This window comes from Pelodiscus sinensis, chromosome 2 (genome assembly GCF_049634645.1).
Source record: "Pelodiscus sinensis isolate JC-2024 chromosome 2, ASM4963464v1, whole genome shotgun sequence".
Taxonomy (NCBI): Eukaryota; Metazoa; Chordata; order Testudines; family Trionychidae; genus Pelodiscus; species Pelodiscus sinensis.
The window spans coordinates 100,210,262-100,233,248 of record NC_134712.1 but is presented as its reverse complement, the minus strand read 5'-3'; the positions used below and the strand labels follow the sequence as shown (position 1 = coordinate 100,233,248).

At 45.0% G+C, this 22,987-nt stretch overlaps 1 long non-coding RNA gene across 2 annotated transcripts in view; it reads right to left on the bottom strand.

Moving 5' to 3' along the window:
- LOC112546771 (uncharacterized) overlaps positions 1–22,987 on the bottom strand; it is a 76,563-nt gene that overhangs the window by 17,581 nt on the left and 35,995 nt on the right. Inside the window, exons 3-4 of one of the 2 annotated variants that reach the window (XR_012901601.1) lie at positions 16,092–16,170; positions 14,166–15,424 (exon numbers count right to left, since the gene is read on the bottom strand). This is a non-coding gene — a long non-coding RNA (uncharacterized LOC112546771). Of the gene's footprint in view, positions 1–14,165; positions 15,425–16,091; positions 16,171–22,987 lie in introns of those variants that run through there. The other variant, XR_012901600.1, reaches the window with a different exon arrangement.

Genomic DNA, 22,987 nt, shown 5'->3' with positions numbered 1-22,987 from the left:
GGCCTTCGGGGCTTCCAAAGTTGAGTAGCCCTGCTCTAGATGGTGGTTGGTCTTTCCATGAGGACAGAGGACTAGACTTGATGAGCTCTCAAGGTCCTTTCCAGCTCTAGTGTTCTATAATTCTTTGACCCCGGATTTATGCAATGCTCCAAAGTATGCTAGGTACATTTTTTAAGGCTATTTCATATATAGATTAAGACAATACTGCAAAACCAATGATGACTATAAATGGACTTCTGCATAATTACTGAGTTTTTGGTAGAACAGCTGCAAATGGGTTGTATGACCCCTCACATTTTTACTTATATTTGTTCTACTGTATGAATGATTAATTATTAATTGTGCCAGTTAATAGCTGTAGGGGAAAAAACAGATTAATCAAACCATTGTGCATTGTGATAATGTTAGTAACCTCACCAGTGATATGCAGATCAAACAAACAAAGTATACATGATGTAACATTAACTGTCCATATGCTGAGGGACCAGGAAGGGACTAAATTGAATAAAAAATAATAAAAAGTGACCAGTCTGCTGGAAAGATTGCTCTTAGAATGTACATCTTTTGGACCCACATGGTACAATGGAACATTATAAAAAGGACTATATGTATACGGTCAATACAATTCTTAATTAATAGGCTTGTGCTACCACTCTACACAGCAGTATCTGAGCAAGTCACAAATATTAAGGTTAGCCACACAATATCCCATGTGAGGAAAAGCAATATTGCCTCATATAACAGATGAGAAGTTCGAGGGATAGAGAGGAAAAGCCCAACATTTTGAAAAATGGCCATTGATTTTGTTTAGCCTCTATTTTTTTTATTTGATGTTATGAAGTTCTGGCACTAAGAATTCTAGTGTAAGTTGCTGGGAAGGAAAGATATTCAGCATTGTTAAAACATCAGGCTGAGGACTTGTCTACACTACAAAATTAAGTCAGCTTAAATTGTGCTGATGCACAACTGTCACAGTAATTAAACCCCTCTTGCATATACACACTACAGTCCTTGTGTTGCTGGAGTGTGTCCACAGGAGCAGCACTTGCGTCAAATGCAGAGCAGTGCAGGGCCCTGTGCAACTCACCACCATCTAGTGTGGGGTATTTGGGAAGGGTTTGCAATGCCTCATGGGCACAAATGCATCACACAGGGGAATCTGGGAACATGGGTTCAGCATCCCATGATGCAGTTTTTTCCATTCCATCATACCATGGGCAACTTATTATGTTTCATGCTCCTTTTCAAAAGCCCCACTAATCTGCATATCTGCCATTTCTGTGAGAAAAATGAATCCTGCGCTGCTTGTTAGTTTTTTGCTGAGTGTTATGAACACAACATGCCTGATCCTGCAGTATTTCCTGAACTGAGAGTCTCATGATGATACCTTCATGGCTGCCTGGCTGTTAGCCAGGGAAAGAAGCAATTGAAGATTGCTGTTAACATTTATGGAAGGGAGGGTACAGGAGATTGGGGCAAAGCCTCTGGGGTGGGGCCAAAAACAAGGGCTTCAGTGTGCAGGAGGCAGCTGCCAAGATGCAGGCTGGGGGTGTGGGGTCTGGACAGGAGATAAGGTGCAGGAGCCAGCTAGGGATGGGAGTGCAGGACTGTGGGGGCTCAGCAGGAGATAGGGTGCAGGAGGGGATGAGGGTGGGGGCTCGGGCAGGAGGTAGGATGCAGGAGGGAGCTGGGGAGGAAGAGTGCAGGAGCAAGCAGGGGACTGGGGCACTTATCTGGCATTTCCCAGGGGGGACATGTGGCTCGTGGCCCTGCACTCGCAGGCACCCCCCACACCATTCCCTTTGGCTGAGATTCTGGCCAATGAGAGTGACAGGGAAGGAGCCTGCAGTGAGTGCTTCCCTGCACTACCATTTCCCAAGCCAGAGGGTAGGGGCAACAGCAGTACACAGACCTACTTCCTCCGCACCGGCCAGGCAGAGCCAACCACGCTGGGGCCTTAGTACTGCTTCCCTCTGCTGCTTGGGATGGGGGGGAGGGGGGGAGAAAACCGCAAGCCTCGTGGGTCAGGCCAAGGGAAGCTAGAGAATGGATTCAGTCTGTGGGCCATAGGTGTCCCATCCCTCATACAGATGAATAAAGATGAATTAAGTTTCCAAAAACAGACTTTTATTCCACACCCATGCAAATGGGCACAGATGTGTTCAGCCTGATATTCAATCAGGGCCTGCAGCAAGTCTGTTTGGGAAGCTCTATCATCTCTTGCTGTCCTCTATCCTCTTCGGTCTTCCCTAAGTCTCTGCATTATGTCACTGATTCTCACTCTCCAAGCTCTCTGCTCATAATCCAACGTGCCAGAGGCTTGCAGGACATCCTTGTCCTCCGCTTTCTCCTCCTTTTCTGGCTGAGCCATTCCATGGCATGGGTGGAGAGACCCTGAAAGTCACTTTTTCAGTTGCTAAATAAATGGACGGAGATATTATTGAGAGAACATCCACGCCCCTTGATCCACTCAAGCTACAAGCAGAATGATCTCACTATTCCCTTGGGATTCATAACGCATGACAGCAGTCCCAACTATAGTGAGTATGGCTTTAGGGCAGGGGAAACTGGAACAATGGGGGGTAGCACTCAGGCATCAGTCCAAGTGGTGAGGGCAGCTGAACTGAATACTGGCACCATTCTCCACAGGCAGTGGTGATTTTAGCAGATATCTCACTCATGAGGCTGAAAGGAACAACTGCTGCATGCACCTGACCTCAGTCCAGGTCCGTATGCTACTAGCCCATGGGTTGCAATGACGCCTGCTGAAGTAGTTGCTGACTGGTGTGGGAAAATGTCCTACTGCTGTGGATGAAATAAGGCAGCCTCCCCAGAAACCACTGGCAGAGGATTTCAGACCACCTCCAGAAAAGCTTCCTAGAGATCTCTATGGAGGATTCCAGGGTCATGCCAGTGTACATTACCGAACTGTTCCCGGGGCCCTCTCTGCCTACTTGTACAGGGGAATGAGAAGCAGATAGCAACTGTATCTCCACTGGTTATTTCACTACCTCATATAATCTGATAAAAAATAATGTATGAAAGATGTCTCCCTGCAATATTGAAGCAAACAGAATATTTGCTAAAGATTTTCTCTCCTGCATCAGGCTAACTACAGGTGAGATGTCCAGGTCTCCAATATCCCAGTACATTGGCTTAAGCACGAGACCATCTTTACTTTCACCTTTAACTTTGCTAAAGAGCTGTCTAGTCTCTTTTGAGTTAAACCTAAAATGCTTAAAACTTTAGTGCAAGAGTAAAAAACCCTCGGTCTTGAAATGTGTATTTTCAAAACCACTCTTTCCCTCTGCTTTTAGTTTCCAAGGGGCTGAAGCATTATTGCCATGAAGTGTTCGGTCTGACCCTCAATCATGCGATGCTGCCCATGATAAGTCATAGCTCTGATGAGTCTGTAGATGGAAACTTCATGTAACAGGGCTTCAGGATTCACATTTCAAGGAGGATGTTGCAAAGAAGACTGAGTGGCATATATAGTTTTACCGTATCATGCTTCCAAACTGAGTGGGATGCACTTCCAAATTATGAAGTAGAAATAAAGTGCTTGATTGCCAATGACATTATTTTGTTGAGTTACACATGACAGGGAGCTTGGATTAGATCGATCATAATCATCAGCAGAGGATTGTATTGTGGCAATTGAATTTGCTGAATGCCCGATCAACTTTAAGGTTCAGAGGTTCAGTATTAGCTCATGCACTATGCGGAGAGAGAGAGTGCACTTATGGAGACCTGCTGGCCTCATTACTGTGAAACCCAGTGATTCCACCTCTCCCTTGGGTACTGTTCAAAATGTGCATTGTATTGACTAATGTATAGGTTCCACAATGCTTGTGTTCTGCTACAGTGAAACTGCTGCTCCTGCTCCTAGGAAGACTGTAGGACGGATTCAGAATAAATTGGAAGTAATTTCACTGGAGTTATCCCACTTTAATCTGGAATCAGCAAATCAAGAATCGGGTCCATGTTTTAAAAACAAGTTGTGATGAGTTGGGACTGTATCTGCACAGCTTATGAATTCTGAGATTGCTAAATTGTACTATGAAAAACTGCTTTAGCCTCTGTGTCTTTTTATTATATATATATATATATATATATATATATATATATATATATATATATATATATATATATATATATAATGTGGATCCATGGATCTACCATTAATGACAGGCCCTGTAGTAAATATGCAAACAAAAGTATTGTGTTTCCTCACGACATTCCACATGGAAACCACATTGACTGAGCTGGAGTCCAACTAACCATATTTATTAACTATACAAGACCTAGCTACCAATATACACTGCTGCTCTGGCAGATTCAGATGGCTTCTGCAACAGAAGACAGGGAGGTCCACTAGAGGACTCCTAAATTATTTAAAGAGATATTACCCAATTCTTATGCACTGCCAAAAGCAAATGAGTCATAACACTCATGGGTTTCAGATGCTTCACCTGTTTTGGAGCCTCTCCATCTCTTCCTGATGTTTGTGTTTTGTTTTGGAATCACATTGTCCGTAAAAAAACCAACAAAAAAGCAAAATCGAAATGTTTCTCTCCCACTGAGGCTATGTCTAAACTACAGCCCTCTGTCGGCAGAGGGATGTAAATTAAACGTATTGAAAGTGCAAATGACGTGGGGATTTAAATATCCTGCACTTTATTTGCATAATGGCGGTCGCCGCTTTTTTCTGAAAAGAGGCTTTTTGAAAAAAAAAAAACCCCGGCAGTTTAGATGGGGCATTTTCGACAGAAATGCCCTATTTCGAAAGATCCTATACTCCTACTTTTTTGAAATGGGGCATTTCTTGTCAAAAATGCCCCGTCTAAGCTGCTGGTTTTTTTTAAAAGCCCTGTTTTGAAAAAAAGTGGTGGTCGCCATTATGCAAATGAAACAAGGGGTATTTAAATCCCCGCTTCATTTGCACTTTCGATACATCTAATTTACATCCTTCTGCTGACAGAGGGCTGTAGTTTAGACACACCCTTATTGTGTCAAAAACACACGGGAAAGTAACTAAACAAGGGAAAGAGCGAAACTGACTGTGGACAAAGCCCTTTCAAATGCACAAAGTAAACAAAAGTAAAAAAAGAGAAAGACATTTTTTCTCTAATCTCTTCCATTTACAGTAGTCTTAAGCAGCATCAACATTGTAGGTAGAATATTTTCAGACAGTAATATGATTTGTAAGGCCATGGTTTCCCTTTACATTTTTCTCCTGTTACAAGCAATATCAGGCAAATGGTTATGGTTTGTTTGTTTTTTAAATAGAGGCCAATGTGTTTTACTTGCTTCATAGATATAGTACCTATGGGTTTATCTTGCAAAGGGTAAAACTGCATCCCCTTCGTGCAGAACAATATGGGAATGTGGTTAACCATTGAACAAGCAATGCAGCCAGCTTGCATGTCCCACAAGCAGCAAAAAAACTTCTCATTGTGAGCTAGGTTCTAAAAGATCAGCATTTCACCAAGCCATTCAATAGTGTGACATGCTGCTATTGAAGTTTAATTATATCTTTTATCCCACAAAAGAATCTAATTCATGCTGTAAATCATATCTAGACATACCGACTTCTGACATCCTATTTTGTTTACTTAAGATAATTCAATGCAACCTACTTTGAGGTGAGGAATTCTTTTATACTGCTGATGTTTAGAGATAGATTATTAGATTGTTACTATTTTAATGAAGCTGTTCCAAAAACATACTAATCAGCTCCTTCCCATTCAACTCCTGCTGCTAATTGCCTCAGTGTACACATTCTAATAGGGACTGAAGCACCAAGCTTAAAGTATAATTACTTTAATGTAATTGATTAGAATTATTACAACTTCACTAAATAGGACATAGTTAAAACCAATACAAATGTTCCTGAGTCAATGCTGATTTTCTAACCAATTGTGGAAGTGTCCATGAAAAGCTTTCCTGCCTCACCCTCAGAACCCTCATCCATGATCTCCTTCTCCTGGATCAGCCCACTCTTAGCTGGCACAGCCCCACAAATGTCCACGGGGGTCTTTGAAATGAAGATGGCGTCCTCCCCAAGTATCACATCCAGTTCTTTGTTGTACCAGAAGATTGTGGGCACTGTAAGGGAGCAGAAGTTTGACTCGTGTGCCTGATGGTAGGCATTCCGCAGCAGCTTTGACCTTGGACAGCAGTGTGTCCTAGTCATGGCCCCTTTCGGTCATGCATCTTGAGATCTGTCCGTAGGTATCATAATTCCTATGGCTGAAACTCAGCTGGGACTGGACTGTCGCCTCTCCCCAAATGCTGATGAGGTCCAGCACCTCAGTAATGCTCTAAGTAGAGCAGGCGTGGGGAACCTAAGGCCCGGGGGCCGGATGTTGCCCACAGCTTGTCTGGATCCAGCCCCCAAGGCTCATGCCCCCTATAGCATTGGAGAGCCCTTGCTGGTGCTCCAGCCCCTCTCCCCACTATCCACCGTGGGGCTGGAACACATAAAATCTACTAGCCTGGGCTCCCCAAGGCTCTGGTGTGTGAGGGGAATGTCTTTCTCCTTCTCAGTTGGGGGCCACATTAGTGAGGGGTTGTTTTTCTGTTTGTTTTGGGGTATTTTTGCTTCTCACTTATGTGCAGCCCCCGACTGCTTTTTCTGTGGGTCAGTAGCCTCTGACCCCTGAAGTAGAGGATTGCCTAGTGGGTGGATCAGGCATGGTCACTTGGAAAGATGTGCTGAGAGCACACCACACATTTCTGAACAAAGGGAACTTTCCAAACGTGGGTCTGAGGGTTGGTCACCTGGGGGCAGGGTAGTAGAATTCAAATGGATGACTAGACAGGCAATAACAGGCATTGTGGAACAGATGTCACAGCACTGTCCTACACCAGAGCACCCCCAGTGGCACTGCACCTTTGTGAAGAAAGCACTACACCTTTCATCGAGGTGGTATTCCTAGAGTGCAGCAACTGCAGAGTTAGTGAACACTATGGGCCTTGCTAACATGGACACCTCAGGAGTTACAGCACCGGGAGCTGATTTACTGTGCTATAACTTGCTAGTGTAGACAAGGCCTTAGTCTTTACACCTACACTGGGGTTATGCTTAAAGAGATTTCCTCACTTTTAGTTACAGACTCTGCATGGATCTGTGAACTTTTAAATATAACAAAATTGCTTGCTTAGGGCATGAGCCCATTGTTCTGCAAGACTTTTATAGCAAAGACCAAAAATCAGGAAAGATTCAGATAAGTTTGGGTTACCACTACAAACCCAAAACTCAGACCAGGCTCACACCCTGTAGCCAAGCAATGGCTGAGTATTTAGCATACACAGGCCACAACATTTCAGAATGTCAAGCTGTCCAAAATCCAAACCTGGATCCAGATGTGAGTTTTGCAGTTGGCTTCTGTCTTTAATAATAATTTTGTAATTCCCTGATCTATTATAAGCTGGGGGGAGGAGAGGACGACAAAACAAAAAACAAAAACAAAACAACTGGATTTGCACATGCAAAAAAAATGAGCTGTTTGAAATCTGGATCGGAATGATGCTGCTTGAACTCATCTTTAGTTTCAAGCAAAACATTCAGTTGTTTTGCATGATTTCAACCCCCAATTAGTCTATACTTGACAGTGGCAGTGTTTTGTTTTAATGAACTCTAAAACTCACAGAGGAATGCAGGGAATATGGAACACCACAAACCAGCCTGTGCATAAACTGCTCTGTGGATCCAGACCAATGAAATTCACGCATTTCTGAATTTGATCCACATTTTAACTGGATGGATGGGTACATCCAAAGAGAGTCTCTCAGTGGGGAGGGGGGCGTTCAGTTTAATAGAATGTATGCACTCCCTTTTTTGTCTCTCTGTAGTCCCTACCATCCCAGCCACAACAAGTCACTTTTAACATTCATCATTTGTCTGCCAGCTTCCTGAGGCAGTAGGTCAACACCTCCATTGCAAAGACCCCCGGGGACATTTCTGGGGTTGTGTCAGCTGAGAGTGGGCCAATCCATGGGGAGGGGGAACAGCAGCTCTGAAAGGACCTCAAACTATGTGCCATGATTCATACAGCTAGATGCTTCACTCTGGGAATCCCTCTCAACAAATCACGGCCACCATGTTTCATTGGAATGAAGTGATGCTTTCTTCCTGGCAAGAGACAGGCCAGCCTCCATAATTCTCAGACAGTATCAATTTTACTGATCTGGAACCAGGCGTGGTACAAGAGACTTGGGGAGGCTAAGCCTCTGGAAATGGGGCAAGAAAGCTCAGTACGCCTCCCCTTGAAGGCACATTGTCCTGCTGTCTTTGGACCACCACCACCAGCAGCTCCTGAGAGGTAGAGGGGGTGTCACATCGTAAGTACGTCTTGTTGCAAGGCAGTGTGGCTCAGTGACCACAGTCTTTAACAGAGCCCTAGGGTCCAGGGCAGTACTGTCTAATGGCTAGAGTCAATAGTCCAGCCTTCAGTTCTGGGTAGCACAGTCTATTGGCCAGAGTCAGTAATTACAGTCTTCAGTTCAGGGCAGCACAGCCCAATGGCTAGAGTTAATAGCTATAGCCCTCAGTTCAGGGCAGCACATCCTAAAGCCAAGAGTCAGTAGTTTAGGGCAACAGCCCTGGTAGGGGGACCTGGGCCCACCGTACTCCAATGGGCCCTGACTCAGGGCCCTGTTAGTGGCAGAGTGCTCCACCACTCACTCAGCAGGGAATCCAGCCACAATACGCCGAGCTCACTTGGGTGAGAGATACCACTCCCACACTCTCCATGGGCCACTTCCTCAGAAGGAAATCCGACCGCAACACGCCGAGCTCAGTCGGGTAGGAGATACCATTCCTGCATCCCTCTGGGTCACTTCCTCCCTGAGTTGGTGAGAGGATGCTCCACATGGTCTCCAGGTCCCCCAATTCCACAGCACAAATGTCTCCCTCAGGATCCTTTGGCACTGGCAGCTCAAGGCAGTCTCCTGGGTCTCTGGCTCCCCTCCTCTGGGTCTCCGGCGGGGGTATCTCTGGAGCTCCAGCAACAGGTCCTTCTCCTCTGGGATCCAGCCCAGATTGAGCTGAATTGCTCCCTCTTATACCACTCCAGTTCTTGGAGCATGCTCAGTGTGGTTGGGGCATGGGACTTCCTCCACCCACAGGGGCATGGGACTTCCTCTTGGTCCGGTGTAGTGTATACTCACCCTGGCACACATTTCCTCCCCCCCCCCCCACTTAAGAGAAGCAAGTCTTTTGCACTATCTGAGGCAACCTATAAATATGCTTGATCACTAGAGAAGGAAATAAAATTCAGAATAGGCAAAAGTATTATAGCATTTACTTTTCAGTTGGACATTTTGAGTTGATTTGATGAAAGTGCTAGATTTTAGAAGAAATCTAACAGAGGCTGGAGGTAAAGCAGTGGTTTGAATTGCTATTCCTCACATTACAGAAAGCTTAATTTAATAGCAACAATAGGTTAATGTATATTGATTTATTTGATTTTGTTGGGTTGCTCGGAGAATAGTGGTTACAAACTTGCTGAATGAGTTATCTTAAATATTCTTGAATTGTAATTGAAAATATTCGCTCTTAGATTATAAACCAGTCTGAAATTTCTAATCTATTAGTATGTACATTACAATTTGAACTTGGGAATGGAGGGTATTTGGTGTGTGGGAAGGTCTGCATCCCTCCTGATTGAAAACTACCTATTTCTCAAAAATAAAGTTGAATTTTATTCAAATGAATTTACCCAGATTAGATTGTACAGCCATTACACTCAGAAAAAGCTCATTATCACCTATCTGTACCTCATGTATAGTAATTCCAAATCACACAGTTCTCTCTTATCTGCCTTAAATGTAAGCCACAATTCCTTTTTCAAAAAAGAGTTGTCTGATCATATGTGTCTTACAAACCAATATCGCCCTTGAATGGGGACAGTAAAATCACTAGCCAAGGCATATACAAAGAGCCTAGCACCTTTTCTACCATCCATTATCCATGTTCAACAGCAGGGTATAGCCATCTGAGAGATGCCAACAATAACATAAGGAGGTTATTAAATATTATTCATTACCTTCAATGGAACAAAATAGAAGCCTAATTCTTAGTCTTTATTCCAGGAAAATACTTGATAGGGTCCCAGGAGATTTTTATTCTCTACTTGAAAAGCCTTTAATTTTGGTTCTCAGCTTAGATCATGGTTACAAATGTTTTCCAATAATCTATGGCCACGGAGATAATCTAAAATTCCCCCTACACCTCTGTTTTGATTTACAAAGAGGAAGGCGGCAACTGTGCTTCTTCCCACTCCCCACCCCATAAATATCATAATTGACTCCAATTGAATATATTGAGAATTACAGTGAGAGAAAATCACATTCTTTGAGATGATATTTGAATGATCCAAGTTCTTCCCAAAGCACTTCCAGCCACACAATGTAACGATCAGGCTTTGCAATCCATTTACCAAAAATTAATGATCACTATCAAAGCTCCATTATATATCAGTGAATTACTAGTTAAAATGGATTTGAAATCTTTTAGCATAAATGATTCCAGTAGAATTTTGTTCTATTTTTCAAGAAATTATGCCAACCCTATTAAAGAAAAATATAACTGAATGTAGCCTTTTGGCAAAAGTGCTCTCTAACATTTGGTTTTACTCCTTTTCAAGCTTACGTAGTTTTTTTTAACCTTTCCTCCTCCACTTAAACAAAAGCATAAATAAAACCATGAAACAATGCACATGGAAAATTACTTAAAATAAAAAAAAAATGCATTTTTTATACTAGAAAATTGTCAGCTTAATATGGTTCTTCAGGGATGTGAAAAATCCAAACCCCAAGAGACATAGCCATAGAGGTGGACTGTCTATTCTAATGGGGAAAACCTCTCCTATTAGAGTAGGTAGCATCTACATTGAAGTAGTGGAACAGTTCAGCTGCAACGGTACACTGCAATGACTTTTCAAATGCAGACAGGCTCTCAGTGTTTTTAAAGGAGCAACCTCTTTTTAAAATCTAGTCAGTTTAAAAAAAAAAAAAGTCAAAGAGAGCTGGGACCAGCACCTGAACCAGGCCTTACTGCTTAGCTCCCCATCAATTTTGTAGTTTTATTATCACCGTTTCCTCTTTTAATATAAAATCCCTCTGGTTATATATAGAAGGCCAATCTAAACAACATGCACAATTGTTAAGGGCATGATCCTACTAACACAAAGTCAACATGGCCACTCACTTGAATGAAGTGATTCATGAGCTTGAGTGTTTGCAGGACTGGGTCCTCATTGACTATATACCTGGGAGCCACAAAACGGAGGCGTCTAGACTACATTGCTTTTTCGGGATACTGGAGGAACAAGGAATGCATCCAAGGAATGCATCCGCTGCATCCAAGGAATGCATCCGCTTTTTCAATTTTTTTTTCGAAAGGACGGATGTGCTCTTTCGACATCCCTGTAAACCTCGTTCTACAAGCAATAAAGGATGGCTCAAAAGGGCACTTTTTCTTGAAATTTGGTGCCATATAGGCATGCCAAATTTCAAAAGAGCCTCTTTTGAAAGTAAAATGAAAAAAGTATCTTTTTCCAATTTAACAGTGCAGTCTTGACTTAGCCTGAGTTTAGACAAAGTGATGTCAAAGTGCACATAGTACATTCATCTAATAAAATAGAGGAAAAAAATTAATCTCTTGCATTTACAGTAATCTTAGGTGTTACGTATAACAAAAGTAAAAATATTCAGACAGAAATGTTAATTTTATGCTGATGGAGCCTTTCAAACTGCTGTCATCTAAGGGAAAAGGAGGCTTAGCTCTTCTCAACTGCCAGTTGTACAGTTATATAATATTCTTAAGGACAATATGACTATCACAATATCGTGCCTCTCGCAAATACAAGAGTCACATTTGGTGCACCATAGAGCAGCATATCCTCTGTACTATTGCATAAGCATTATACCTCTTGTATGTGCATTGGCCATCTGACTTGCTAACCTCACCACTTGTCTGCAAAACTAGCATCAATTCAGACATTATTAAAGGCAGAACATATTCAATTATCTTTGAGAACTCATGCACAATGGGCGACATCCCAGATGATCAGAGACAGGCAAATATAGTACAGGCAGTCCCCGAGTTACGCGGATCCGACTTATGTCGGATCCGCAGTTACGAACGGGGCCCTTCCTCTCCCTGGTCTCCAGCAGACCAGGGAGAGGAAGCAAAGCGGCGGAACACGCGGGCAGCGGACAGGGCTGTCCGCTGCCCATGTGCTCCGCGGCTTGGCTCTGCTTTGCCCCCCCGTCCCCCTGGTCTACAGACCAGGGACACGGGAGGGGCAAAGCAGAGCAAAGCAGAGTCAAGCCGCGGAGCGCGTGGTCAGCTGACAGCCCAGACGCGTCTGGGCTGTCAGCTGGCTGCTGCTCCGCGGCTTGCCTCTGCTTTGCCCCCCACCCTCCGTCCCCCTGGTCTGCAGACCAGGAGGACAGGGGGGCAAAGCAGAGCAAAGCCGCGGAGCACACGGGCAGCGGACAGCCCAGACGCGTCTGGCTGTCCGCTGCCCGCGTGTTCCGCCGCTTTGCTCCCCGTCCCCCTGGTCTGCAGACCAGGGGGACGGGGAGCAAAGCAGAGCAAAGCCACGGAGCCCGAGGGCAGCAGGACAGCCACGGCGCGTCTGGGCTGTCCCGCTGCCCCCGTGCTCCGCGGCTTTGCTCCAGACCCCTGTGGTACAGCAGCTGGGGCGCTGCCAGTTGGTCCCGTAGCGCCGCTCTGGGCGCTACTGGACCAACCGGGCAGCACCCCAGCTGCTCTGTCCCAGGCATCCTGATTCAGCCACTGCTGGTCAGTTTCAGCAGCGGCTGAATCAGGACGCCTGGGGCAGAGCAGCTTGGGTGCTGCTGGGTTGGTCTAGTAGCGCCGAGGAGCGGTGGCGCTACTGGACCAACCCAGCAGCACCCCAGCTGCTCTGCCCGAGGCGTCCCCAAGTCAGCCGCTGCTGAAACTGACCAGTGGCTGACTACAGGAAGCCCCTGCCCCGGGCTTCCTGGAATCAGCCGCTGATCAGTTTCAGCAGCGGCTGAATCTGGACGCCAGTTCCGACTTACATACAGATTCAACTTAAGAACAAACCTACAGTCCCTATCTTGTACGTAACCCAGGGACTGCCTGTACTTATCTTTAAAAAGGGAAACAAAAAGGACCCGGGGAAGTTACTGGAAGAAATTATTAAACAATTATTAAACAATAAATGTGTAAGCACCTACAAAATAATAGGTAATAAGGAATAGCCAGTATGATTTTGTCAAGAAAAAATCAGGCCAAACCTAATTTATTTCTTTGACAGGATTACTGGCCTAGTGAATAGGACAAAGAAGTAGACATGATGTATATTGATTTTAGAAATGGTTTAACATACAGGCAGTCCCCGGGTTACGTACAAGATAGGGACTATAGGTTTGTTCTTAAGTTGAATTTGTATGCAAGTCGGAACTGGCTCCAGATTCAGCCGCTGCTGCTGAAACTGACCAGTGGCTGACTACAGGAAGCTGGAGGCAGAATTGCTCTGCCCCCAGCTTCCTGGAATCAGCCACTGATCAGTTTCAACAGCAGCTGAATCTCAAGCCTGGGACAGAACAGCTGGGCTGCCAGGTAGGTCCCTGCAGGACCAACCCGGCAGCACCCCAGCTGCTCTACCCCAGGGTCCACAACAAAAGCCTGGTCTGCTGGGGGGGGAGGGGCACTAGCTGCACCCCCCTCCCCCCCCCCCAGCAGACCAGGGACATGGGGAGCAAAGCCACAGCGGCGGCGGGACACCGCCGCCACTGCAGCTTTGCTCCCGGTGCCTCTGGTCTGCTGGGGACCGTCTCCAGCAGACCAGGGACACGGGGAGCAAAGCCGCAGCGGCGGCGGAGTCCCGCGCCTCCCCGGCTTTGCCAGAGCAAAGCCTCAGAGGCGCGGGACCCCTCCGTCTCCCCGGCTTTGCTCCAGGTGTCCCTGGTCTGCTGGAGACGGTCCCCAGCAGACCAGGGGCACCCAGAGCAGCTTTTCTCGCCCCGGAGGTCGAGGTGGCGGGACCGCTGCGCTCTGGGCAGTCCCGCTGCCTGCGAGCTCCGGAGCGAGAAAGCCCCGTTCGTAAGTGCGGATCCGAACTAAGTCGGATCCGCGTAACTCGGGGACTGCCTGTAGTCCCACATGTCCAGAAGTTATATTTCATTATTACTGAATATCATCACTGAATATTTTACTATCCTTAAATTGCCAGATAAAATATGACCAGAATTACTGTCCAGCTGCTCTATATATCTTACTCCTAAATCTTTCATCTTTGCTTAATGCTGCTGTCAATTTATCCATATTTTGTGCATCCTAATCCACTATTTTTATGCAGAGATGACTGAAAATGCTGTACCCTTTATGTTTGTTGGACATAAATAGGGAGTAGGTTTGCACTAAAATGGACAGTAAAGAGACAAGAAAACTGAATTGACAAGATTTCAGATAGAAAACCAATTTTAAAGTAAGAAGAATCAATTTTTATTGATAAAAATCAGTGTCACAGTCAAGGGCAACTGCATTTGCATTTCCCCTCAGTGGTCCAGCAAAGGCACCACCTTCAAGCTTTCTGCTCCCCAGCCATGGCACTGGAGACCCATGTCTCATTCCCTTCTGACTGGAGTATTTCCAGACTGCACAGTTCTCTGCCTGCCCTGTGTTATTTCCAGCAGAGACAGGCTGCCCAAGCAGGCCTCTTGCTTTCTGTTCAAAAACGATTAACAGCGTGACTTCCCATGGTTACAGATAACACCCAGCTCTTTTTATGCAAGCTTATTTTTTAAGATAAAAAAAAAACCACACAGAAAATTTATTAAAATGATAAAAGAACCTACACGCATGCTCATATGGTTACCAGAGATCACCCCGACTCTAACAAGAGCAGACCTGCAAAACCCCACAAAGGGGGTTTCTTCTAAATTCACAAGGTCCCAAAAGCCATAGCTCAGAACTAGCACCTAGTGTTTTGGGTAGCAGCAGGCCTAGTCCTTCCATCTCTTCTCTGAGGATAGGGGTCTCTGTGATCAGGGATATTGTCCATTTCCTGGATCAGGAAAAAGGCCTCGAGGCAGTTTAAAACCAGGCTATTTATACAAAAATCCTTTCTTTGGTGGTCAGTGCAGAACACTATTTGAACTGTGTATCTCTCTGGGGGACGGGGTGGTTTTATAGGGCTCATAACAGAGGAGGTATATTGCTATCCCCCTCCTACTAGAGAAAGTGCATACAATTCCTCAATTGAATATACTCAGTTACACTTTTAATACAATAGACCCCAAAGGCATTAAACCTATTTCAGTAAAATCGATCTTAATTCCATAAGGTTTGTCCAGGATATTACAGGATATTGTCAGTCTGTTACAGGATGATCTGACAAGTTCTAGGAGATGTGGTTCCCTAAAATTGGAACAGCTAAATTTAGAAGACTATGAGTATGCTATATAATTCCACTGACAGAACTCTTCATGAAAAAAATAACTTTACAGAAGTAGGTTTTCACAGCAATGAGGCTATCTTTATCTACAGAAGAAACCTTCCCAGCATCACTGGAGTTATCCTAACTGTATGGACATGTATCAATGACAGGCCAGAAGTTGTTAATCTTAATAGAGCATAGTAATTAGGGGATATTAAATCTGGGGCTCTGTCATTCTCATGGATACACCACTGGTTTGAGCAAAGCTTTAAAGAAAAAGGTTTGCTCTGACTGATCAGGTGAGGAGAGCAGACAATTTCCCCTTAGAAACCTAAGGCCTAGTCGAGCGGTTTCCAACCTGTGGCCTGCGGACCCCGGTGGTCTGTGACGATACTGTAGAGGGGATCCGTGGAAAGTTTAAAATAGAAATTAAAATAAATGTATGTGGCTCAGGAAGAAGCGTGGGCTGAGGGATGTACAGGCTGCAGGCACAGCTATATTGTTTTGGGGCGATTAACATTTTCATAGATTGAAAAGGGGTCCATACGCTTGAAAAGGTTGGGAGCCAATAGCCTAGTCAATATTACACCTTCCACCCCCCATCAATCTGACTTTCACAAATAGTGTAGCTAAAATTGATGTACTTACCGCGGTGTCTTCCATATGGTAAGGTCAGTGAGGCTGCTCTTCCATCAACTGTGGCTACTCTTCTCATCCTGGGGGAGTACTAGAATCAATGGGAAAGTGCTTGGAAGTTGATTTATTTGGCATTTATATTCTGTTTAATAATTCCACAGACATAAGGAACCCGGGGCAGGCATTCTTAAGGAATTAAAGCATTTTTTGCCCTTAGATCACTACTTAAAGGATGTAGTCTTCATCCAGGTGCAGAACTCTAGCTCCTGTGTTAATATAGTAATGGTTACACCAGAACTTACCAAGAGGACAACTCATACTTATATCCAGCTCTTACAAGCAGAATCTCATGATAGTGTTTTGCTGGCATCTTGTCAAGAACAGAATTGCACAAGCCACCATATTTTAATGAAGACAAAGATTAAAATTGGTTTCTGTGGTTCAGTGTAGAATTGACATTCAGAAAGAGGAGAAAAAAAAGAATCCAAGCATATAATTGATGTAAACTTACCAACACTTTGTTTACTTACCCTCTAAGTAATCACCCGCCAACCCCCCTGCCCACAACTCTTTCTTAAAACAGTTCACAATAAAACCTCAAGGCACCTTTACAGCTGGCCACAGACTTTTCAAGGAAGCTGGTGTTTTCCAGCTCCCAAAGAGCCATTAGGGATGTTTCCCACCCACACCTCAAAAGGTAGGTCAGCTCCTTTGACAGAAATAGCCAAAGGACCTGGACTTTTTTTACACTCCAGCCTGACAACAGGGGGAGTTCCAAAGGTGGCAATTGCCCTGGGGCCAATGATTCAGAAGGAGTGGTGGCTCTTTAAATCACCACCAGAGCACCATGCTACACGGCTCTGAAGGGAGGGAGGGGAGCCAGCGCTTTGCTCCAGATGGTGCTATGAGCTGGCTGCCCATTGCTCCACCCCTTTCTGCCCCTGCCTCTTCTGGGGGCAAGGAGCTATCCCCCCACATCTTGCATGGGGGCCCACCATGGCTGTCGATCCCACTGTTTAGGTTTTTATTTTTTTACAACAAATTTTCCACAGGTGCTAGCAATGGTGGCTGAGCTATTATAGACAAGGTCCTAGGCAATTCCAGCAGCCTATCACCTACTCTTGCTAGGGACATATTTGCATGAGCTGGTTCTTAAAATTGACGGCAGCCGCCTGTGTGCAATACCTTTCTCCTCATTGCTATTCTGGGTGGAGACACATGGGCTTTACTGGTAGCTGGAAATTGTAGAGAAATTAGGTCAGTGTAGGCCAGGCCTCAATGGTGTGGGGAGCGGAGAATCTTCAGTTTGTTTTGGCTCTGAACACAAGTCCAGCAAAGACTGAGATATTTGCATTCACCATAACAGTGAATGCTAAGTGATTGTTCTCAGAACATGGTTGGCACATTTTGGTATAACTGCTACGTCAGTTCTATGGTTTATAAGCAGCCAATCCTGCAGAGCTTTGTTGCTCGAGAACTTTATTTTGGAAGAGGTAGTTGTAAATATGCGAGTGAAACTGGAGCACTGTCTGGGAGCTCTTTCTACCTGTGGAACTACTCTTGCTAATGCAGAATAAAACTCTTCAAAATATCTTATGAACCTAGCTGGTCTGCGTCTGGTTATATAACTACCATCAAGACCTTGTCCACACTAGGGAATTTAAATGAATTTCCGCAGCTGCTAACCCCTGGTTAGCTGCACCAGTGCTTGCTGTTTGATGGGACACTGCTATATTCATAAAATCATAGAATCATAGAATACTAGGACTGGAAGGGACCTCAAGAGGTCATTGCGTCCAGTCCCCTGCCATCATGGCAGGACCAAATACTGTCTAGACCATCCCTGATAGACATTTATCTAACCTACTCTTAAATATCTCCAGAGATGGAGAGTCCACAACCTCCCTGGGCAATTTATTCCAGTGTTTGACTACTCTGACACTTAGGAAGTTTTTCCTAATGTCCAACCTAAACCTCCCTTGCTGCAGTTTAAGCCCATTGCTTCTTTTCTATCCTCAGAGGCCAAGATGAACAAGTTTTCTCCCTCCTCCTTATGACACCCTTTTAGATACCTGAAAATTGCTATCATGTCCCCCCCTCAATCTTCTGTTTTCTAAACTAAACAAACCCAGTTCTTTCAGCCTTCCTTCATCGGTCATGTTCTCTAGACCTTTAATCATTCTGTGCTCTTCTCTGGACCCTCTCCAATTTCTCCACATCTTTCTTGAAATGCGATGCCCAGAACTGAACACAATCAGGAGCAGCCCGAGGCAGGCTGCAGCAGCTAGCTCCCCAGGTGGAACGCACAATCGGCGCCCCGCCTGCCTGGCCGTCAATGGACTGTCAATGGGGTGACATCATCATCAGGCGCCCTGAGTGCCCCGTGATGTCATCATCAGGTGCTGTTGAAGGTGGCACCCTAGGCGACGGCCGGGTCGGCCTATAGTCATGGGCCACCCCTGCACACAATACCCCAACTGAGGCCTAATCAGCACAGAGTAGAGCGGAAGAATGGCTTCTCGTGTCTTGCCCACAACACACCTGTTAATGCATCCCAGAATCATGTTTGCTTTTTTTGCAACAGCATCACACTGCTGGCTCACATTCAGCTTGTGGCCAACTATAACCCCTAGATCCCTTTCTGCCGTACTCCTTCCTAGACAGTCGCTTCCCATTCTGTATGTGTGAAATGGATTGTTCCTCCCTAAGTGGAGCACTTTGCATTTGTCTTTATTAAACGTCATCCTGTTTACCTCAGACCATTTCTCAAATTTGTCCAGATCATTTTGAATTATGACCCTATCCTCCAGAGCAGTCGCAACCCCTCCCAGCTTGGGATCATCTGCTGGCCCAGTCTCTGGCCCCATCTCTGGTCTCTTGCTGCCCCTTGTGGTCATTCTGCAGTATAACTGTCCTTCCTGCCAGACCCCTCCCTTTCTATTTTAGGAGCACAATCTAATTCAGGACACATCCCATTGGCCTGACATAACCAAACCCATTCCTTGCTTTAAGTTCTGATAATAGGAAACTGCCTACCAAATTTGATGCTCCTAGCTCTTACTGTTTAGAAGGCGTTCTTGAACAAACAGACTCACAGATTGACAGACAAACAGATGCATGCTCACTTCTAAAACACATAGTAAGATGATGCAAGAGGCTGGGATACTGTTAGCCATGCTGTTCAGCCAGTCCAGTGTTGGGAATGGCCTCGTTTGAGGGCCCAGGCAGCACTTACCAAGACATCTTTTCTCTGGCCTCAGGCCCTTTGTTCTTGTGCCTGATCATCCTAGTTATGCTGAAATGGGTCTCAATAGCACCCACACACTGCAGCTTCTGAGCAGCTGCATTGCCTCTTTCTCTCCTCTTTCTCCTGCTGAGCAGCTGTACAGCAGGTGTGAACATCCAGTTACTTAGGCTCAACATAAGGAGATTGAGGAGCTGCTGAGCAGCTGCTGAATGCAGGTACCACTCATGACCCAAGCATGTGGGGCTCATATACTTCCTGATCCCATCTCTCTTCCTCTGACTACAGAGACTGAAACAAACTGGGCAGGAGAAGAGGTGCACTGGAGTGGGGGAGGGAGAGAGAGCTTGGGATGGTGACTAGAAGGAAAAAGCAAGAAAGGAAGGATAAACAGAAGGAATTGGAAAGAAATAGAAATGAATATAGGGTGATATTCAGCAACGGGAATAATTATTTGGAGCAGGAGAAATTGGAAATGACCTAAGCAAGGAGGGAGCCCAAAAGAAAGAGAAAACAAAGTCAAGAAAGGGAAAGAGCATGAACAAAAGCAAGAGTGACATGGTAGATTTTATTTTTATCTTAGGGTATGTCTACATTTCCAGCCTATTTCGGAATAGGGCTGCAAATGTAGGCATTTGGAATTGCAAATCAAGTCCGGGATTTAAATATCCCGTGCTTGATTTGCATCTTCCCAGCCGGGCGCCATTTTTGAAATTTACAAGCCTAGAATAACTGCCCACGTCTACATGCGGCAGTGAAATGGGCATTCGAAATAAAGCCCTATTTTGAACTACTTGTTATTCCTCCTGTAATGGGGTTTAACAGATAGTTCAAAATAGGGCTTTATTTTGAATGCCCATTTCACTGCCGCGTGTAGACACGGGCAGTTATTCTAGGCTTGTAAATTTCAAAAAATGGCGCCTGGCAGGGAAGATGCAAATCAATTGCGGGATATTTAAATCCTGGGCTTGATTTGCAATTATAATGCCTACATTTGCAGCCCTATTCCAAAATAGGCTGCAAGTGCAGACATACCCTTATAGAAAATTGTTGCTAGATAATATAGGCCTTAATAATAATATGCACACGTAGCCTGGTCATGGAGGTCTAACTGAATTCTGATGATTTATCCCACCCATCCCCAGAAACATTAGTTGTTCCCAGTCTCATAGACTTTAAGAAGGGACCATTATGATCATCTAGTCTGACCCCCTGCACAGTGCAGGCCACAGAATCTCACCCACCCCTCCTAGAATAATCCTTTCACCTATATCTCAGATATTGAAGCCTTCAAATACTTTGAAGACCCCAAGATGCAGAGAATTCTCCAGCTGTGATCTGTACCCCATGCTATAGAGGAAGGTGAAAAACCTCCAGGGCCTCTGCCAATCTACCCTGGAGGAAAATTCCTTCCCGACCCCAAATATGGCGAACAGCTAAACCCTGAGCATGTGGGCAAGACTCATCAGCCAGACACCCAGAAAGTTCTCTATAGTAACTCCTATCATCCCTCCATTGACCAGTCATAAGCGTTGGTACAACGTGAGGATGAATGGATGAGTGCCAAAGAATCTTATGCCAGCTCTATGCCAATTATCAAGAAAATGCAGAGGATACACACCCAACAGCTTTTCAGAGAGGAAAGGGATGTCATTTAGGGCAAACTGGGTGGAGCTTTGGAGTGGAATGGAAGTAAAGTTCCATGTTCATCTGCTGAAGGGTTGCTGAAAGGCTCAGTTGTCTTTCTGTGTGAGCAGATAAGTGGCGCCAAATGTCAGATCTGATTGATTGCTGATGCTGCTACAACAGGATAGAAACTCCTGTTCTCAAGACATGTGGTGGGTAAGAGAAACCTCATTTCTTATTTTGTTAGGAACATTGTTACCCTTTTCTAACTCAACATCATTTTCATTTGCACTTCAGTTTAATTTAGCTTTAGGAAGGCCGGCTGCACTAGTGGCACAAACACTGGACTGAGGTTCAGGAAATGTGATTTTACGCCTAACTCTACTACTGGACTGCCAGGTGACCTTGGATGAGCCATTTCACTCCTCTGGGCCTCAGCTTCCCCATCTGTAAAGTGGAGATAACAATATGATCTTTCTTGCATAGTTTGGAGCGATTACTCTACATCTTGTCCCATGTCCAAAACATCCTGACTGCAGCCATGTACTTATAAGTTTCTAGAGACATGTAGTTCTGGTGGGGGTGGGGGATTCTTTTCAATTCTGAGCAGTAGATAGCCTTCTATTTGCTCTCACCTTTAGAGCTAGGAATGTCTCTCATCCCAGGAGGTGGATATTACTGTCAAATGAGATTTTCCCTAGTGCTGGAGGCATTCTCAGATTCTCCTCAAATTGCGGATGGGAATAATGTGGAGAGTCTTTCAAAAGGGATTAAAGCTAATCTTCAAAGATCCGAGAATATATTTTAATTAAAAAGTTATAAATGACTTCCAGACATCCTACTGGAAGAAGTAATTATTTATATTTGGCTTGATTTTCAAAGGTACCAAGCATTCATGGCTCCCCCTGAAATCAGTATAAACTGTGGGAACTCAACATCTTTGAAAATCAAGCCAAAATTGCCTTTAGACTGTAAGCTCCTTAGGGCAGGGACCTGTTACTTGTTTAGCAAACCTGTTCTTTTGCAGAGCACCTTTGCCTGGACAGCGCTATAGGAGTAACCACCATAGTAATAGAGAACAGATTGGTGCTGGAAGTTAGGAACATTTGATGTCTTTCTACAGTCTTTGTATTACACATTATTTTTTAACAAAAATAAAGTTCCATTTTATAAGCAATATACAAGTGAAGCACGAATGAAACAACCTATCTAAAACACCCTGGAAGCAGAAAGGTGTTTGCCTGCTCACATACAACTTTTGCGTCATTCCCTATTTTAGTTTCTTGAAATAATTTGAATCAAAGGCTGCCAATTAGACCTCTCAGGGAATAAGCAGATTAAGAAGAGCGTGTGTGTTTGTAACTGTTCTTGGAGCACTGAGTCACAAGGCCAAATGATGGTGGGACATTGCTGATACATGTGTGAACACATGCAAGTGTGCACACCCTCAGCCTGTCAGAGAGCCACAGGATCAGTGCTATGCCCACAGCGTGCTATGCACACAATCTCTTGGAGGAGTACTGTCAGTGTGCCAGACCCCCATAGGAGCTGACAGTCTCTGTGAACTCCTGGACAAAGAAGGGCCACAGCCTTGGGTGGAAGGTATGGGGCAGGGCTTCCAGCTCTCAGCACCACCCTCAATGCACCATGACGACCCCCTAGGCAGCCCTTAGCACTACCTGGAGCATGGCACATCCAGCCTGGTCCGGCAGTGATTTAAAGGGCTCAGGGCTCCAGATGCTGTGCCGCTACTGCAGTAGCTGCGGTGGCAGCTGGGAGTCGCAGGTCCCTTTGAATTGCGGGCCCCAGGACAATTTCCCCCTTTGCGCCTCCTCTCTGTGGGGTCTACAGATCCCCCAGGGGACTTACTCTTCCTTTACAATGGGCTATGTAGCTTCTCCACTTCCCAAGTCTGAACTTCTGGCGCTACAGCACTCCCACTTTACACCATCAGCTCTGTTCAGAGTCCAGCTGAGGTAGATTTGACAGAGACTTCTTCAGAGATTAATGCACCTGCCAAACATTTGTAGGCCCTTCA